The sequence below is a fragment of the Zeus faber genome, assembly GCF_960531495.2.
Source record: "Zeus faber genome assembly, chromosome: 13".
NCBI lineage: Eukaryota > Metazoa > Chordata > Actinopteri > Zeiformes > Zeidae > Zeus > Zeus faber.
This window is the reverse complement of record NC_137198.1, coordinates 20,851,929-20,869,376: the sequence shown is the minus strand read 5'-3', so window position 1 is coordinate 20,869,376 and position 17,448 is coordinate 20,851,929.

Below are 17,448 nucleotides of genomic sequence, written 5' to 3'. Positions count from 1 at the left end.
ATCTAGCAACCCATCTTCAATTCATATTGAAATGGTTACAATCAGAGCAACAATTGGGCCATGGATGGCGAGACATTGAACAAGCAGAATGTCAGGAGTTATCATTATCTGATCAACCATTCCTTACTGAGTCAATAAGGAAACATAATTGCTTTAAAACACCATTTAGCGCAACAACTCTGTCAGTCTGGTGGAAATTCCTCAAACTCAGTGGTCACTATCTCTATCTGGAGACCAGATTTTCTGGTTAAAAACAGACCAAAAATCTTTAGGTCTTGAAAAAGACAAGGAATTATTCATCTGGAAAACATTTTTGAAAACAATTTGCTTATATCCTTCCCAACCTTAACCCAAGGGTATAATATCGGTGGCCACAGCTTCCTTCAATTCCTTTAATTACAGCAGACTCTAAAAGTTAAAATCAAATTGACGAACAACATCCTCCAACCACTTCCAATGATTGAGCATCTCACTCATATCGATGACTTAAAACTCCAAAATGCAATTCATCCAATATAAGATTCTGCACAGGCTCGGGTCTCTGCCCCATTGTCGGCGGGTCGGTGTGCCGCTGGGGCCGCCTGCCCCATGGGCGGGGTGGCGGGCGTGTGTGTCCTTCTGCGTCCCGTGAGGAGGGGGGTGGCCTGCTGTGCCGGGGCTGGTTACGTGTTCCGTCTGATCCTGTCAACCGGGGTCCTGAACCTGGCTGGCTGTGCTCGGCGTAGGGATCACCATGTGGCCTCCTTCGGTGGGGGGCGGTCTCCTGTCATTACACCGGGCTGCTGGGGTACCTTTGGGCTTTGGGAGCCTTTCCACTGATTGGAGGCGCCACAACATAATACAGACCTTTCTCTGCGGGGCCGTTTTAAGAGCGTAGTTGTCAATCAAGTCTGCGCTGAATCCTGTCATTCCTCAAAACAGCATTATCTGTCTAACAGTCTGTGGCTGTGGGGCTTTGCTTACCTCTTCCGGCTGGCCGGAGTCAATTGCTTTTGTTTGATGGGCTATCGTCCCGCTCAAATATTCTACCTCTGGTTGGCAATATTGTATTTTTTTTCTCAAAAGCTTTATATCCTCCTACTGCAAATTTTTTGAACACAGCCATAGAGTCACTGTGACGCTGCTCTACTGCTGTGGAACACACAAGGAGATCATCCATATATTGAATCAGCGCCCCTCCAACACCAGTTCCTCTACGTCAGCTTTCAAAACCTGATTAAAAACATGTGGTGAGTGTTTTAACCCTTGAGGCATGTGTGTATAGGTGTACTGTTTTCCTTTTTAAGTCAATGCAAACATATGCTGGCTCTCCTGTGCCAGTGGACAGGAACACTGAAAAATGCTCCACACAAATCAATTACTGTGAAGTACTTGGCGTCTGGGGGGACATTTGTCAACAGAGTTTGGGGATTTGGAAACTCGGCCTGCTGATCCTTTGCAACATAATTTACTGCCCATAGGTCATGCACTAGTCGCCATTTTGGTTTATCCGCCTTCAACACCGGTAGCAGGGGTTGTTACAACAACTAACAAAACCTCTGCCGCTTTCAAACCTTCTATTGTAGCTTCTATTCCTGTCTCTGCGTCCTGCTACATATGGTATTGTGGCTTCCAGGGCGGTTAAGTATTTGGTATCACCCGTATCTGAATTGGGCTAGCCGATTTCACCAATCCCACATCAGTGTCATGTTTGGACTATACTTGTCCTGGGATTTCCTGTTCTATTTCCTCCTTCAACACATCCTGTCTGATTCTTTCTCCTAACTCCTGCATCTGTCACTTTTCAGTTGTCTCAATTTACTGTAGCTCTCCTTCCATTTCTGTGAAACAAAGTATTTTGATAAGGCCGTTGCATTTAGATTTGAGTATAAGAGGATTATCTGTTTTCACACACCCTTTTCATTTTCCTGTTTCATCATATGACCTAAGAACTTGGATTTTGAATCCTTTTTTTTACCAGCACGGTGACATGCGGTTCTATATTAGACATATAATACCATTCCAGTATTGTTTTTCCACCTTGTTGATCCTGGACCTTTATCGCTGCTGCCTTTGGACCGATTATTATGTACTGTAACTATCAGAGCCCTCTTCCTTGCTTCTTCTGACTGCCATAACTGTTCTAATATTGGATCTTTGTTTGGGTCATACGACAGCCTACAGTAGTACCTGAGTCTGAATCTTGCATCTGGAAGTTGTGCTCTGATAGATTTTCCCCATTTACTCATTGTATGATCCACTGTCTGTTGAATTTCTCCTATCCAATAAATATTTGCTGTTTGTTCCTGTCTTATCATCATTTGTGGGGCTAAGCCTGCATTTTCTATTATTACTCCTTGTGGGGTGCATACAATCTGCAATCCCCTTTTTACATAAGTTATCTCTTCCCAGTAAATTTATCTGGGTGTTTTCTGATACTAATAAGGGAATTTTGGTCACACAGCACATGTGTTTGAAGATGGGTCATGGATTTACGCATTAACTGTGATTGTCCCGAGAATCCAACCGTTTTCTCTTATTTGCCAGACATGGGGAGGTGAGAGGCATAATTTGGACTTACACATGTGTAAGTAGCTCCAATATCAATGATCATTGGTGTGCCTCTATTGTTTACCTTAACCTGCAGAATGGGTTCTTGATCAGCCTGTTCGCTTACCACTCCCACCTGACCCACCCTGTTTGGATTCCCTGGGCACCCCTAGCACCCTTGTGCTGCCGAAGGGTTCCCCGAACCCTGGGAAGCCCTCCTCTGGGACTGTTGCCAGGGTGCCTGCCCCTGTTTTGTTTCTTCCTTACTTAGTGGGAACTGTTTTCAAATAATTTGTACTGGTTCCATCGTTATCGTTGCTGTTTTCAAATTTGCACACAAATTATTTTCTTTTATAATGCTGGTTTTGCTTTTTCTATTAAATTAAAAATTTAAATTAGAATTAGAATTAAAAATTCTAATTCGATTTTTATTTTATTTGTTCATCTATTTATCTATTTTTATTGTTTATAATTCACCTGTATATAGAATGTCGTTTTATATTAATTGATTACTTTTTATTTATTGAATTTTAAATTTGATTGTGTCCTGGTATAGCTCCAAGTAAAGTTCTGACACTCCAGCAAAAATTCGCCCAGAATCACCCCCGCTCAAGATCAGCGGCCCACAGTGCTGAGTGGCTCCTGATGTCTAACTCAAGGGGAGGAACTAAAAAAATAGGATTTATGAGCCTAAATTGCTGATTGCCCAAATTGGAACACCCAGTCTAGATTGCCACAGTGTCACCCGGATGTTGATGGGTATAACTTGAAATTAGATCAGATCCGGACTTGATGACTTCCATTTGAAAGCCACTGTGCAGTATCACTGCTGAGAACCAGCCAGATCCGAAGCAGCGAGCACCTGAGCTTCTTCAAGGGAATGTATCGGATCAACGTACACTTGGAGAATTATTCCAGAACCTTGAACAAATAATTCTTGATCAACAAAATGTCAGACCTGGATTTTATCCTTCCTTCTCTGCAAATATTCCTCCTACTATACCCATATGTATTTTTACGCTTCCTTAAAGTTAGTTCTTTATTCCTTATACTTTTTAATTATTCTATTGCTCTGTTTTTTCTCTCCTCTTCTCCGCTTTTGACCTCTGGTTCTGACCTCTTGTTCCTGACCAAGCTCCTCAGGGAATTTCCCCCAAGGTCCACTTGTTACACGATCTACTCCATAATCTCTCACAAACATTTGCGGCAGTATTCCCTCAGGGATTGTGCTCACTATACACATACACCAACACTAATTCAATTTCCAGCCTGCAGACAAGCTGTGAACTTGCACACACGCACTATTTCTATCAGGATCCCAAGTATTTAGACAATGTATCATAAACAGTTACTATAAAGGGTCTTGTTTCAGAGATACTCTATTGGGGACTGTTTTCACACAATAATGTCCCTTTGAGGTTGAATGTGAGCATAGTATTGTCAGTGCACATATCCTCTTCCATGAGCTCATACATTTGAACAGGCGCTAAGGGAACAGGCATGTCAGCCTCTTTTGTCCCTTTATAAAATTTATCTCTGTTATCGAACCAAATTCGTATCTGTTTTAATGACAATATGTCTTACCACTAAACATGAACTATACTTTACACTCTTAATATAAACAGCAACTTTTACACTTTATAATTCTACAAGCAATTTTTCAAACACAATTTCACCAATAGCTTTGAACTAAATATTAGATTGGATTCAACTCGTTGTCATTGCACAGAGTACAAGTACTGAGGCAACTAAATGCATTTCTCTGCATTTTGTCCATCCTAGTAATTGATGTATCAAGGATAAGTGGGCTGCCATATAGCAGTGCCCAGGGAGCAGTTAGGGGGTTAAGTGTCTTGCTCAAGATTCAAGATTCAAGATTCAAGAGATTCAAGAGGTTTATTTGTCACATACATATACTTTCATAGATATACTGTATGCAGTAAAATGTCTTTGCAACGCACCCGGAGATTATGCACAATAGTTACTAAACCAAACATAATAGGTAACCTAATTCCTACCAAGCTAACTAAATTAAACTAATTGATTCTGAAAACATAATGCAGTTAGTGAATAGAATAATATAAATAAAATAAAAAATAAATAAAATAAGACCCAAAAACATAAAGGGGAAGAAGGGAATGTATGTTATGTATATTGGATAGGCCATTTGAATATACAGATATGTGCAGTAAAGTGCATTTGAATAAAGTAAGTATGGAGATATACAGTACAGTATATAACAGTACAACACAGCACTTACATTACATTTAACAGACGCTTCTATCCAAAGTGACTTACAATTATTCAAACACTGATGGATGCAGCCATCAGGAGCAATTAGGGGTTAAGTGTCTTGCTCAAGGACACTACAGCATGCTAGCAGTAGGAGCCTGGGATTGAACCAGCAACCTTTAGATTACTAGACAACCACCTGAGCTACCGTCCCCCCAACACTGAACAGAACAGCAATACAATGGAGTATGCGATAACCCAGAACAGTGATCCAGTCACCTGCAGTACAGTATGCTACATACAGTATAGTAAGGCAGTGGGGCCTGTGTGAGTGACTCAGTGCTTTTTGTTAGGACCCCTGGTGAGTTCAGCATTGACATTCCTTAAGGCTTGCGGGAAGAAACTCTGTATCAGTCTCTCTGTCCTCGCTGTGTGACTGTGGAGGCCCTTGCCCGACCGCAGCAGCTAGAACCGTCCGTTGTTGTCTGCTACTACACCTCCTGGTGTATAAGTCCTGCAGGGAGGGGACGGTAGTTCCAGTGGTACGTTCACCTGAACGCACCACCCTCTGCAGGGCCCATCTGTCCTGAGCAGTACAGTTCCCAAACAAGGCAGTGGTGTTGCCACAATCTTAGTTTTGCTGACATTCAGGAGGAGGCTGTTGTCCTGGCACCAGAGGGACAGGTCAGCCACCTCTTTACGGTAGGCCTCCTCATCGTCATTGGTTATCAGGGCCACCATTCCTGTGTTGTCAGCAAACTTGATGATGGTGATGGAGCTGGACCTGGCCACACAGTCATATGTGTACAGGGAGTACAGTAGTGGGGCTGAGGATGCAGCCCTGTGGGAATCCTGTGTTGAGGGTGAGGGAGCTGGACAATTGCCTCCCTCTGGTGTCCCGTTGCTCCAAAAAAAGGAGCTCAGTACGTTGGCTAGGGGGGTGTCCACACTTGTGGCTGGGGAGGAGCTGCTGTTGTAGTTTGTAATAGTCTGCAGCCCCTGCCACAAGCGTCTGGTGTCCCATTGCGCCATCTGTTGCTCCACTCTGTCCCTATACAACCGATTGGTGTCCTTCACCACCCTCCACAGATTGTATGACGCTGGTTTGTAACTGTCCATAATTCTGAATACAAGACCGTCGTTGTAAGGGGCAGTGCGAGCATTCAGAGCGCCGCCGATGGATTTATCGACATACGATTTCTGGTTCGGAAATATCCAAACTTTCACTGTGGGAATGATGCTAACCGCTAACTTGGCTATGAAGCATGAAGCTACTTCCGTAAACTCACTAATGTCACTGGAACTTGTTTGGAACATGTCCCAGTCTACTTCTCTAAGTGTGTCCTTAAGCGCGGCCTGTGATTGGTCTGAACACCGCTTTACATCCCGTCAGTACCGTCAGTACCGTTCCACGCGTGATGCACAGCTTGTAAACAGGGATCAGAGCAATGGCCACGTGGTCTGATTTCCTGAAAGCATGGAGTGTGTTGATGGAAATTAGGTAGAACTTTTTCAAGGTTCGCCTTGTTAAAGTCCCCTGTCACCACTACAGCAATGTTGGGATGTTTGTTCTGAAATCCGCACATCATACAGGTCAGAAAGTGCTGTGTCGGTGTCCGCTTGCAGTGGAATATAAACCGCTGTAATGATGACTGTGCTGAATTCCTGGGAGAGGTGGAATGGACGACATGAGATGGTCAGCTCTTCCAGGTTTGGTGAGGAGTCAGGTGAGGAGTGAGTCTTGATGTTGTTGGAGTTACACCAGCGGCTGTTTATCATGAGGCAGATGCCTCCACCCTTGGATTTCCCCGGCTCCTCCGACTTGTCGGAACGGAACACGGAGAGGGAGTCGGCTGGACAAATGCCTTCATCCAGCACAAGTGGGTTTAGCCATGTCTCCGTCAGGCAGAGGACGCAACGGTTTCTCATATCCCGTTGGAATGTAATTCTTGCTCGAAGTTTATCCATCTTGTTCTCCAGGGACTGGACATAAGCGAGAATGATGCTTGGCAGAGGTGGACGTTAAGGTTGCGTCCTCATTCCGGCCCGAATGCCGCCTCGTTTACCGCGGTGCCGTGGAACGGAGGCTCCATTTTTGTTGTTGCTGTTATTGGTGTTGGTGCATAAAATCTCCGGGGGCCACTCCGGATCCGCAGATAAAAAGTCCCAAAGTTGATCTTCCAGGGAATTGTTTATATCCACGAGTGCATCGCAGCCGTTGGAAATCAATGCCGATGAGTTTTTGGCAGACATAGTGATATAAAATGGATTAAAAATGCACATGATCCATGAGGAGCGCCTGTGCAGCAGCGACTAACGGACGGCGCCATGTCACATTGCCAGTCACGCTAATCAAGGACACATCAGCACACTACCAGGAGGAGCCGGGGATCAAACCGGCTATTTTACGATTACTAGCGACCTGCTCTACTTCCTGAGCCTGTGCCTAGTGTGTCTGTGTCACAACCACATACAGACTAAAACACACACCGACACACACACACACACACACACACACACACACACACACACACACACACACACACACACACACACACACACACACACACACACACACTTGTGCTTGATTTGCACAAGTGACACCTTGTTTGGAAGCTCTGATTCTCCACGTTCAAATGATGCGGAAAAAAAGAGTCGACAGCCGCTAAATGACCCTAAAGTATGGTGGGTCACATATGTTCTTCATATTATGTCTAAATGCATAATATATCGTCATATTATGTCTAAAAACGTTATATCTTCTTTTCATGCGAGTATATAGTTCATGATTACTTCCTGACTACCTACCACATCTGCTTCTAATTGTGGCATACCCAATGCAAAAACATGTTTACTTATCTGATGATTCTTCTTAAATATAAGCTTAAAATTATATAATACTATAAAACCCATTACCTCCCATCTTGTTGAGTGGTACATCAATTAGATGGCAGACATGTGACCAAGTTCCTCTTATACATGTCTCAAGCAAGTCCCAAGTTATTTTTTGGGCAAGTCAAGTCACCGGTTATTTCAAGTCAAGTCAAGTCTAGTCCTTAGTTAAGGCAAGTCAAGTCACCTTTTTCCCCGAGATACTGTAGTCTTACCTGCAGTATCTGGTCTTTATGAGGAGAAAAAAACAGGTGTAAGTACCTGTTTAATAATTATATTATTGGCCAATCTATCTAATCGGTTTAAAAGGTATGACAATGAATTTAATTTGTATTATAATTATTGATATTTAATGAAATAAATGTAATCAAACAAAAACAAATTTCTTTATTAAAGCTTATTTATTTCCTAATTTCTTCTCAATCAAAAAATATTCCCTCCCCATCACTTTTAAACAGTGAAATACTGACAGCCAGACTAAACATGAAACTTTGTTACATTCCACCCCTGTCCGTCTGTCTGCCTGTTTGCAGAATATCTCAAAAAGTTATGAACAGATTTGCACAAATTGATATGATTGAATGAAAATTATAGAATTTTTTTTTTGAATCTGAAAGTCATAAGACTTGGCATACTGTAACCAGCTGGAGGGTAATGAGTGCTTCTCGTTGATAAAAACATCAGGTAACGAGGAGCTTGACTGACAAGGTAGTCATCCAATCATGACAATGCTATTCCGAGTGTGTGCTCGCACTGGGTAACACTGACAGTGACACGTTGATTGTTCATATTTTATATTTAATATTAGGGCTGTGCGATGTAACAATATATATCGCATGACGATAGAAAAAATGTATTGTCTATATATATTTTTAGAGCCTGACTAATGCCAGATTTTTGGGTCCGATGCCAATCCAGATTTCCTAGCCCACCGATTACCAATGTTTTGACCGATATTTTGTCAAAAACTGCAGATTTTAAATACATTTGAAAAATGTATATTTTATTAAAGTTTCTATATTTGAGAACATTTAACTTATAATCAACAAATTGATAAAATAGATAGATAAAAACTGTAAAAGATAATATAAAACCTTTTTCATTCCGAGTTTCAGTGAATGCATCATCCGAGTTTCCCATGGACGCAGCTGACTTGAAGCCAGCTTTCAGCCAGTTTCCAGCCAGCCACCATGCGCTTCCCAGCCAGTTGCTATTTGCCTGGAATCCCCCCTCCTTATCATGTGTCCTGACAGGACATAATTAATTTTGACCATGATATGCTGCTTACTTCATAAAGTTATATATATATATGAGTGGGAATTTATACCCCACCATACGACACAACACGTTTTCGCACGGGACTCAGTGAGGGGCACTAGGACCAGGAGGAGCTCCCGGAGAACCTGGCAATGGTGACACGGATGAGACATCATCCAGTGGGGTTTCAGCACTAATCTGTGTTGTTTTTACTCCGTTACTTTCACGTATTTCACCTTACCAAGCCACTGAAATTCGTTTCTGAACAAATTCGAGGCGAGAAATAATCAATCCTGTTGCTGAATCTTCACTCATGTTAGATTTACAGGATATCGTTTAAAAGTTTGTTCCCATTTTCATTAAGCACTGGCTCGCTTGCTCGATTTTCTGTTTCATTCAATTCACTTCGTAAAATTAAATAAACATCGACAATAAAAAATACCATGATACAAGTATTACTTGTATCATGATATCATAAAAATCATAAAAATACTCTGTCCCATCACCGGCACATCCATCACTGAAGGTTCAGTCCCTGTCCTGAGCAGGAGCTGAATGAGTTTCTTAAAACGGAGTTCTGAGAACTACGATCGTCCCGAAGGTAGTGCCTGCAGCGTGGACACAATAAAAGGGACGGTTCTTCCGAAAGTCCTTAGAACCATGAAAAAGTTCCTGTGGCACAAAAAGGCCCCATATGGCGAGTTTTGCGACACATTAAGTATTGTGATTTGTTGCAATTTTTCAAATTTATTTTAGAAAAATGATAACACCTGTTATACACGGTTACACAGATGTTTTCATTAATTTTATTCAATTAAATACATCTACAAAAAAAAAACATTCATTCTTTCAAACCATTCGTTCTTTAAAATCAGATATGTATATATAGATTGTATTAGATGTACAGAACATATGTTCAGTTCCAAAACATGTATATTTTTCATTAAATAAATGCAGGAATATCCCGTATACGCAAATTGCTCTACGTTTTGAACCACTGCTCAGATTAATCATTGCGACTGCTTTTCCACAAATGCAGCCTGGGGGCGTTCCCAGGCGCTGGTGAGAAATTACGTCATTGAGGGGGATATAATCACGGCCAGGGTTCGAGCACGAACCTGTCACTGTTCTTGCATGGGTCAGCCATGCCCCAATCATTGGTCTGCCTGTGCTCTGTCATGCTCCAGCTTCCCTCGCCAAGTGGCTTCTAATGTATAACGGCTAGTCGGACCTCTGCGCTTATTTTGGTGATTACCTTAAAAGTAGTGTAAAACAGACAAGTACCAGATAAATAATCAATGTTTTTTTTGTTTATCTCCAAGTGGGAGCAAATGTAGACTGTAAGGCCCAGATAGCATATCTGGGCGAGTACTGAAGACCTGTGCTAACCAGCTCGCACTGGTTCTCACTAGGATATTCAACCGCTCCCTGGCCTAGTCAGTGGTCCCATCCTGCTTCAAGATGTCCACCATCATCCCTGTGCCAAAGATTGCCTCTCCAGCCTGCTTGAATGAATACTGTCCCATGGCTCTCACCTCGGTGCTCATGAAGTGCTTCGAGAGGCTGATTAAGGATTATATCAGCGCCTCCCTCCCCCGCACCATTGACCCGCTGCAGTTCAGGTACCAGCCAAACAGATCCACAGACGATGTGGTCTCCCAGGTACTGCACACCACGCTCACGCACCTTGATGGCCGGAAGGGCTATGTGGGATTGCTGTTCATCAACTACAGTTCATCTTTCAATACCATAGTCCTTACCAGACTGGCTGACTGGCACTCTGCTGTGTTCCTGGATCCTGGACTTCCTCACAGCCTGGCTTGAGGTGGTTAGGGTGGGGAGGCACACGTCCAGCTCCCTCACGCTGAACATTGGATCCCCCAAGGGCTGTGTCCTCAGCCCCCTACTGTACTCCCACACATGACTGTGTGGCCAGGTCTAACTCCAACACCATCATCAAGTTTCCTGATGACACCGTCGTGGTAGGCCTGATCACCAACAACGACGAGAAGTCCAGCCTCCTCTTGAACATCAGGAAAACTAAGGAGCTAATTGTGGACTTTCGGAGAGGATCACCATCGAGGTTGCACGCGCCACTAGTGACGAATGGGACTTCTGTTGACAGAGTGATCAGCTTCAAATACCTGGGAGTTCACATTACAAAGGACTTAACATGGACTTTGCACAGAGACACTCTGTGCAAAGCAAAGTGAGAAAGGTGAGGCAGCGCCTTTACCACCTCAGTCAGCTGAAGAAATTCAGGGTCTCGTGAGGATCCTCAAGTTCTTCTACTCCGGAGCAGTGGTGAGCATCCTGACAGGCAACATCACTGCCTAGTTTAGGAACTGCACTGCTCAGGACAGGCGGGCTCTGCAGAGGGTGGTGCGTTTAGTACCACTGGAACTACCCTCCCCTCCCTGCAGGAGTTATGCACCATGAGGTGTAATAGCAGGATCATGAAGGATCCTCACCACACCAACAACTGACTGTTCCAGCAGCTGCAGTGGGGAAAGCACATCCTCAGTCAAGCAGTAAGTACAGCGAGACTGAGACAGAGTTTCTTCTCGCAAGCCATAAGGACTGTAAACGCTAAACTTACCAGGGGCCCTCGCTGAGACACATACATAGGCCCCCACTGCATTACTGTAATGCATGTTGCACATTGTACTGAATACTGTACTGTCACTGTATTGCTGTGTCATACTGTGGTATACTGTACTATATATCTCAACACACACTACCTCACTTTATTCACAGGCCACTTTACCACATGTATCTGTATATATAGAAATAGTCTATTCCTCTCATTTCTATTTTGCATCCCCAGTCAGTATATTAACTTTTTATGCATATTTTTTTCTATATATTAAATGAATTACATTTTAGGAATCAGTTAGTTTAGTTAGTTAGTTAATTACTTACTTAATGACTGAGCTATTGTGTCTTTGTACTTATTGTGCATAATCTCCAGGTGCGTTGCAATTACATTTCACTACATATATGTATATTCGTATGTATATGTATGTGATAAATAAGCATCTGAATCTCTTAGGAGCCAGAGAGGTGGAGTTCACTTTAAGTGACCTAATGCCTTCCCCAGAAACGGAAAAAAACATAAATAAACATCTTGAATCTTGAATCTCCAAGCATCTCCTCCTTGGTCCTTCCTTGTTCTGGCACTCCAGTCAGCTCGAAGAACGGGAAATCAAAAGAGAGGAATGCAAATCTGTTTGAGGAGATGTCTTCATGTCTGGTACCCTGATAACTGGCTTGGCTGGACTTGTATTGACAGGCCAGTCATAATATGCAAAGAATCTGGGCTAATGTCAGGCAGATTTGCGAAAAGTGTCATACGGTGTAACGGGTTAGCTAACCGCTGTCAGACAGTTGTACAGCGCCGGGGCCAGGTCGAAAAGACATGAAGAAGAAAGAGCTACCCATGGGATAGACACCCCACAACCCCACTGCAAGCTGTCTGTCTAAACTTTGAAATGCTGCACCTTGGGAAATCTACATGGAATGAGGCTGTTTGGCTAGTGGATAATGCTTGTCAGGATACATTTCCTCCTTCAACCTAGCTGCTAAATAACTGCGAGAGGTCCATGGAGAGTTAACATAATATGACGGGCTAGCCGATTGCCAGTGATTGTCAAATATTCATGTTCTGTTGAAATTATCGCGATACATCCTGAATAAATTCGACCCTTTGTTTGGCTGGCCAGTGGTTGTATGATAGTTCCAGACATGATCTAGCTTCATGAGGGACCACCAAGGAGCACATAGCACTACACATCTACAAATAGCTGCAAGCACACCAATGGCTGTTGGCTCAAGAATGTTTTCATATTCCAAAGCAGGGGTCCCAAAATGTTTTCACAGATCTCCCTATTAAAAAGATGTGATAGCTTTTTTTTCATGTACTGTATACTGTATATTAGCTGGTAGAATGTTACAATTATTCTGACATGTCATCATTGCATTGCATTGGTTTTTTTAGGCATACAATACATCATATGACGCCATACTCAAGGATTTTTGTACAATTTGCATATGAATCAACACATATGTGGATTTGAACCAGAATTGGACTATTAGGAAATATATGCCTGAAAATGTCCAAGACCTTGCGACCACCCCTGCAATCACCTGGCTCCCTTCTGGGGGTCAGGCACCCCATGTTGAGAACCACTCTTATGTGAGGCTCTGTTCGGCTTCTCTGTGGAAATTAGATTATACAAGTACAGAGGGTTGCAACAGCATTTTATTTTTTTCTCAGGTTGATATCAGGAAACAAATCACATACCAAACACTTTCCCCAACCACATTACGTCAAGTGGCAGATTGTCTGCAGTGGATTAAGGCTCCAGAGAAAGAAAAAAGCTGATTGCATTTTTTAATGTAGTAACTGTCTTCAATTCACCCAGTCAGTAGCACTTGTTGACCGGCAAAAGATAAGAAAATAAGATAGATAGATAAATCAATAGATGGATAGATGTATAGATGGATCGAGATTGTCACATAAAAAATAAACTGTAATCATAACAATAACAATAGAAAATGGTACTATGGAATAAAGCTCAGCATTATCTGTAAATAGTCGGCAATATACAATTAACCTACAAATTAACAATAAAAGAATTTAATAAAAAAAACACAAAAGTAAATAAAAATTCTAAATAAACAATAAATGAACAATAAATAAAAAATATATATAAAAAAAGTATTAAAAGTGTAAAATAAACCTAAAAAGTGAACAAGAAACAAGAAAACGTTCAGCAACAAATCTAAAAGTGACCAACTGTACAATAGACATAACAATAAACACTACTATTTTTTTTGACAAATATAATATAATGTAATGTAATAATATAAGATAATACAACCTCACTAATGATGAAAAATAAACAACACAAAATAATAAATAAACAAATAGATGTAATCTTAAAAAATAATAATCATATCAACTAGGAGATTTTGGCAGAAACATAAATTATTTCAAGATTTGCTATGTGTTTCATGTGTTGTTTTTTCCCTCATTCTGATTATTATTATTGCGATAACTCCACATCAGCGGTTTGGCTTTATGAAGCTTCAGTTTTAATCTCTCCATCGGCTTCTCACTGTCGTCCTCCATCCCTCCGTAGGGTTCCTCCGCTTCCCCTCATAACCCCCCTTCCTGGCCAATCTCTCTCTCCATCCCTCCATCTCTCTCTTGTTCTTTCCCATGTCTGGTCGCACTATAAATAGCCTCCCAGTCAATCCCCTCTGCACTGCTCTGCTAAAAGATAAATGAACGGCCTGTAGTGAAACATGCACGGGCATGCACGTACATATGTGGACGGACACACAACACACACACACACACACACACACACACACACACACACACACACACACACACACACACACACACATACACACACATACAAACAAGCAAAAATAACAGCGGACAATGTGCGGGAGACTATAAATCATTATAAAGTACACACCGTCCTACAGTATGTTCACACCAACAGAATATAGATCCAGGTTTGATAGTATTATTGGGCCCATGAATTGGGATTTATAGGCCGGAACTCTTTAGGTTAGGGTTGTTTATCCCTATCTAATCTCCCTACTCAATGACTTTTCAAGATTAACTCAAAAGCAAACAGACCAAGGGATATAGACAAATACCGTCATACACACAATACATTTATACAAATTTGCATTAAGGATGACAGTCGTTTCAATATTGGAATATTCTGAGTTTTCCAGCGTGCCACTGCTTTGGTAGATCTAATGGGGATTTAATGTGAACATCTGTTTGCTATTTGCTGTTTATTTAAAAGGCCGCCAGCCGAAAAATCAGACATTCCTTGTTGGCGGTAAACAACGATCATTAAAATATTTAACTGTTAGACCGGGGGAACTAATAGTCTTAATAACAAAGCTACGTTTAATGAAAACAACATATCCAAATACTTTCATGCCCTCATTGGTGGCAACAAAGTACTCGCTTGGCCCCATTCTGCCATCCCTGCTAATTAAATGAGGTTAGCGTGTAAACATCAGATGACTTGGAGGCCAATCTTCTTCAAAGCATATCAAAGAAAATTGATATCTATATGCACTACTTAGATCTCTTTGCTTCTTTACTTCCTTCTAAGCTGTCTAGGGGCATACAAATTTAGCTTCCCTTCTTAGTATGCCGTCATAGTCGCGAGCTGTGGATATTACACCATTCCTCAAAAAGAAAAGCCTTCAGCTCCTTGAGTGATGAAGGAGGTGGAAATATACTTTGTGCTCTTTGCTTCAGAACTTGAAAAAAACATAGATGGAGGCGGTTGACTGCATCCTGGTGTTCGTGGGACCACTCATAAATTTGTTTAGTTGTATTTATGGGGCATTACCATCTTGAAATATGTCAACATTATTAGGGAACAGTGCTATATGCCATAGGGCAGATCTGGTTTTATAAAATGACCTCACGGTCCTTGGTATGCTATACAACTGTGTAGAGCAATTATTGGACCCAATGGCTCCCACAAGATGGCTGCCACCCTGTCTTAAAAGTTAGCAACGGACATTGCCGGTTGACGGCGTCCTTCTCCAAACATAAACGTGTCTGGATGGAGGAAAACAGTATGATTCACCAGACCATATAACCTTTTTCCATTGCTTAGGGTTCCATGTTTGGTACTGATTCATGTATACCATAAAAAATAGTTTAAACATCAATGCAATGGCACTTCAACATTGCTACTACTTCTTTGGCCCAATTCAGACTAAACCTCCACAACCACAATCTACTTGTCGATATCTCTTTTGTTGTCATAGTCATAGAATTATTTAGTTCATTAATATATCCGTCTACATGTATTCAACTTATATTTTCATTTTTGCGTAGCATCATGTTGTATATACGTATTATGTAATTATAATGGCAAAGCATATGGTTCCAAAAAGGGTTTTAACTAAAGAAAACCGCATTATTGCAAACTAATAAAGGTTGGGGTGGCATCAAAGCAGTAATTCAATCGCCTGAGCAATCCTCCATGAGACAGAAAGACGCTCTGTATCGTGGGAGAAAGGAAAAGGCCAGCGGCTGACATCTCAGTTAGCAGCTGTCAGATTAGCGCCGCTTAAACCACCAGAAAAACATTGACCGATAGACACGACTGTAAACATCCGAAGATGCTTCATCTAGCCGCTGTCACTATTTGTTCCACTGTAGTGGCGGCCGTTTCTCTTAACTAAAGGTGACATAACAAAGCACCCCGAGCTGTTTAAGGTCACTATTGGATGACAAACTGAACAGTGGGCGGCACTTCAACAACTTGTTGGTATTCTGTTGCTGTCCATTTGAGCTTCACTTTAGCCACACACATTTCAATATAATAATAATAATAATAATAATAATAATAATAATTATAGCTATATTATATATTATTTGTATTATGTGCTATAAGTATTATATAGAACCTTTAAAAACAGGGTTTACAAAGTGCTTTGACAGAGAAATAAAAGCAGAGTGTTCAAATCTTGAAATTAAAAGGCAAAGGAACAATAATGAACAGTAATTAAATTAATTCATTAAATTGTAAAAGCAGATAAAAAGACAATAAAAAACCCAAAAAGTAGATACAATATGATAATAATAATAATAAATAGAAATCAAAGGAAAAAATATTGAGACATAAATAAATTAGTAAAATATAAAATTGACATCACATAAAAGCAGATCTATAAAAATGGTGTTTTAAGAAGTGATTTAAAAGAAGTCATTGACTCTGCTAGCCAAATCTCCTCAGGCAGGTCCCTCCAAAGTCAAGGGGCTCTGACCGAAAAGGCACGGTCACCTTTAGTTTTAAGTCTACACTTTGGAGCAGCCGGAAGGCCCCGCCTGAGGATCTAAGGCTGCGCACTGGCTCATATAGGATCAACACATCTGTTATGTAGCTTGGAGTCAGACCCAGACGTGCTTTAAAAGTGATAAGTAGAATCTTAAAATCGATTCACAACCGAACAGGGAGCCAATAGAGAGAAGCCAGGATTCGGGTGATGTGATGTGATGTGATCTTTTGCGTTCTGAACTCGTTGGAGGCAGGCGAGTGACTTTTGGTTTGATGCCAGAAAGGAGGGAGGTACAGTGGTCTAGTCGTCAGAAAATTAGGGCGCGGATTACTTTTTCCAGTTCGCTGTGTGATAGTATTGGTTTGATTCTTGAAATGGTTCTCAGCTGAAGGAAGCAGGACTGGACAATTCTTTTAATCTGTTGATCAAAGTTTAGGTCAGAGTCAAATAGTACTCCCAAGTTTCTGGCTATATTTGTTGTATGTTTCCATGCAAATGTTGTTTGGTTCCATGTTTAATTGTCTCACCCATGGTGAATCTCCCCCTCTTGGAGTAGTGATTAGTTGTTTATAGACCCAAACGGAGTAAAATTGTTCTCCAAAGTGGGGGATTGGTGTATAACAAAAAACTGTGCTCGTGTCATTCCACAGGTCATCCACAGGACAGGGTTATTGCAGCAGTTCTGGATGATTTAAGAATTTA